At 32.2% G+C, this 4263-nt stretch overlaps 1 long non-coding RNA gene across 1 annotated transcript; it reads left to right on the plus strand.

The window, feature by feature from the left end:
* Positions 1-912: 912 nt before the first annotated feature.
* On the plus strand, positions 913-3893 carry LOC136797239 (uncharacterized). The gene is made up of 2 exons (XR_010845081.1): positions 913-1012; positions 3708-3893. It is a non-coding gene; the product is annotated as an uncharacterized lncRNA (long non-coding RNA).
* The last annotated feature ends 370 nt before the right edge of the window (positions 3894-4263 follow it).

Below are 4263 nucleotides of genomic sequence, written 5' to 3' on the forward strand. Positions count from 1 at the left end.
TGCTCTACATTCAGGTAAATATTAGTATTATTATTAATTATAATATAAAATTGTATAAAACATACGATGGAATATCTCGTTTTTAACTCAAATCAAAGAAAACAATTTTTAAAATTTCTTTTCTTGTAATACCTTTGTTGTTTTTTTGTATGATTCGTTTTTATTTCTACTAGCTTCCTGCCACTTTCGATAAAAATAAGACAAGAGTATTCTGATTATAATATAATCGATAAATCATTTCGCTATCATTCTACACCAATTTCGATCCTTTAAAAGCTAATAATTTTTATAAGGAAAAAATTAAAAAATAAGTAATTAAGAAAAATTATAAACTATTTATTAATGGCATTAACATTCGACCCACTCTTTTATATCCAAAAATATTTGGATTGTACAAATTTGTTTATTTTAAGAGAAAAATAATAATGCTACTATTTCTTGATTGTTTTTATTGAGCATCGAAGCTCCATCTAATTCACATGAGGTCTATCATCTAATCATTAAAAAGAAAAAAATAAATAAATGGTTTATAAGGAATAAAATTGTTTACATCATTATCACTATTATTGATACACATATTTTTTTCTCTACACGATTTACCTTTATAAAGTTCAAGCTAATCGCTATATCCCGAACAGATTAAAAACAAAACTTTTTTTTTGTAGATATCTTCCGAAAGCAGCCGACCCTATTACTAAAATTAAATTTAGTAATTGTATTTAATTATTAATGCAAGACTAGAAAATATTATTCAACAGAGTCCGCCTGCGTCTGTGAGTACAAATATGATTTGTTTTTTTAAACTGGAATAATCTTATTTTTTTTATTTTTAGAAGTGCGTTTATGTGATACGAATCGATAAGAGAATCTTAAGTGACAATAAAAAAACAACCGGTCGAGTGTATCAGTTCTTTCAAATAATTTTATGAGAAAAGAAGTGTTTTGCTTGATATGGATAATTTCACATTAAGTCTCTGGAACAGTGAAAATAATTTAAAGTCGTGACCGACACGTGAGTTATAGTTTAGAAATGTTTAAGAATAATTTTATTAAGCTAATCTCAGATGATTTGGAAGAAATTAGGAAATTTATAAATATAAGACTCTTGACTCGTTAAAACCGAAAGTGATAAGGTCTTATTCTTATAGGTTAAAATAAAAATTTAACTGTTATTAAGATGAAATGAATGACTTACAAATCGGCCTTGACAGAGGTTATTTCGATATTTAGTGACTGCTTCGCAAATATAATGCATTCTAATTCCAGTAATTCTTATTCTTTGAGAAAAGATTCGATATATTTTGATGTTCATATTCATTTATGACACACCGAGTGGAATTCAGTGCTTGTGAAATTAATTTACATTAAAGTCTAAGTAAATCAAGTCAAGAGCAATATTTAAAAAAATAAACAACTAAGTAAAATTCATATGTTATTAGTCAAGTATTCATTAAGTAAGCATCCTCTTGTTAATTTTATTTATATTAGTTGTAACCATGTCGTTCCTTTTATTCCGTTTTTTTTATCAATCTATTGCGCATTGGTGACAAACGGGGTTTCAGCAATAGTGTGGTTCGTTGTGAGGCGTATGCCAATTCTGTTCAGAATCTTTTTATTTACACAATTAGTGAATGCGTATTTGCTGTTAATATTCTTTATTAGAATAAAAAATTCTATATTCCAGTCCTATTCTCGGGTGGGTACTTGACTGAGGGGGCTACACCTAAATTACCTCCGGACATTGCTCTGGTTACCGTCTTAAACCCGTTTAGTTGCCGTTCTAGTCCTCCTTCGCCGCATCCGTCCAATGGGGTTAACCATTACTCATCAACGAAAAACCTCATGGAGCAGTTCGACTTTGTGTTGACTACAAATGATGGTTAATCCTCAATTACTCAATATCCAAATCGACGAATCGAAAAAATTTGAACAGCCTTCAAGGATCATCCTATTTTTGTCGTTTAGATCTATACAAAGCTAATCTCCACATCCAAAATGGATCAACGAAGCAGCAAATTCAAACAATTTCAACCCAGAACTTATTTGATGTATAGCCTATCATTTGGCATAAATACGACTCCTAGTGAATTTAACAGAATTGTAGAACAGTCCCTTCCAAGTTTCAACGGTCATACTTACTTCGATGTATTGTTGGATCTTCTGCTTCTGTCTTGAAAATATTGGTTGATTTCTTCTTCTTGTTTAGACGGTCAGGCCTTCCCAAAGAGAAGTGTATGGGGCCCACCTCCACTTTCCAACCGGTCTAACTTGGCAAGGCGACAAAGTGTACTACTATTTCAATGTTTCCACAGGTAGGGGCCCGGGATCAATCTCCATCCACCATCCTCTATCAGAATTTGAGAGACCCAGTAGTCATGGAGGACCTATCTCACCTTCAATCTTGATTGGACGATCAAGAAGAACTTGCTCAATGTGAGTCCTTATCGGCTTTCAATCCATCATCCATTTTACTTTTCTTTGAAATCCTCCCGGATAACTTTCTTCTCTGACGGATCATTTCCAATAGCTTTTCCACCCTCTGACTCTTCTTGAGGAATAGATTCAAGGGCATCACTCCGACCAGAACTTGCACCACCTCGTGGAACACCGTTTAGTGTGCCCTCGTGACCCTCAGAGATAGTCAGTTTCTGAATGTTGGCAAGTTTCAGTCATTTAATAAATGGTTACAGTTTCAGGGTATCTAAGGCCCCAGAAAGCACTATGTGTTTTATTAAACCATTGTAATCCTCCGGGTATTAAAAATCCCTGTTAAAGTTTGTAATACTTCTGATTATGTAACAAATAAATCTATCAATAAAGGTCTTATAACAGATTTGGCTCGAAATACTTTAAGAAATCTCGAAAGTAATGTACTATATATTATAATTCTGCTACAAACTCCAAGGATCTGGGTTGGAATCCGGCTGGGGAGATAATTATTTTATGTTACACTGTAGTCATGAGTCAATCCTGTAGGTTATGGAACACTTCTGGGGTCCGCCTCATAAAGTGGATGCTTTAATTGAAATAACACCTCCTTGTATAACCATTGTTCTAAATAAGTGCTTCCTTACAAAGTACGAGTCCTTGTTACAAACACCAATGACCCTTCATGGGTCGTAGGTGTTCACATTATTATTATATATTATAATACTCAGAGTACTTATAATACCTTCTTTTTGTATTATAATAACGCCTGGTCTGGCAAAACGTTGAGTAGTTTTTTTTTTTACTGGCATTTAAGAGATTTGAGACTTTTTTAAATTGAAATATTTGAAATTTAGATTTTCGTTGAAAAACCAAAAATTACTAAGTCCTGTCACATCTTATGTTGTCTTTTTAGTCGGGCTATTTGATGTTTTTTCGTACATACACACACACACAAATATTTAAATTTAGTTTATTTGAAAACGTTTCATCATATCGTATTTATTAAAAAATAGTTAAATGCCATGATTTATTGCATTTTTCAGGATGAAGAAAAAATTATTCATCTGTTGTCAAATAAATTAGCGTTATTTTTTGACAAAAATGTATAAAAAGTAATAAAAATAAAAATCTCAAATTCAATTCCATATTTTTCGGAATCTCCATTCACAACGTATGACCCTGTTAGTGAGGTTAGGAAGTGTTAATCTTTCTTTTTCATCCGTTGTTATTTAATTTGCATATTAATACCACTAAGATTACATTAGTTTGTTATACAGCTGATAGGAGACAAACGGTTCCAGTGGAAGATTGTTTAGAAGCCGGGAGGTGTTAAGTTCTGGGGGGAAGTGAGTCGACCTGCAGTCGCTTGGAGAGTGGCACAGTATTCAGTTCGTTCCCTTACACCAACTATTATAGATGGAGGTCTGCTTCGAGTCTCTTTCTGTCACGGCACCCTTCTCTGGTGAGTATCTGTTTGTACAAATATTTATATAAATTAAAAAAAAATCATAAATGTATTTATAAACCCAGTGTTTTGTACAATGTCAGTATATTTTTCGATAATTTGTTATTGTCAAATTGATTATTAATACTTGTATTTATTATTATAAGTGTTGCTTTCTTTTTTGGCATAACTGTCAAAAAATCCATGACTGTTGAGAAGTGAGAATGTACATGTATAAAAATATTATTCACATGCCGGTTCGAATACTAGGCGGTAATATACAATTGCAATTAAAAACATTCGTAGTCTTTTTATTGCTCACACTCTTAACTGCATTTAATAAAGTTATTGATCATCATACATAAAAAATTGATCCGTGTTTCTTCAAG

Source organism: Halyomorpha halys, unplaced genomic scaffold (assembly GCF_000696795.3).
Source record: "Halyomorpha halys isolate HHAL.00 unplaced genomic scaffold, Hhal_1.1 Scaffold8150.1, whole genome shotgun sequence".
NCBI lineage: Eukaryota > Metazoa > Arthropoda > Insecta > Hemiptera > Pentatomidae > Halyomorpha > Halyomorpha halys.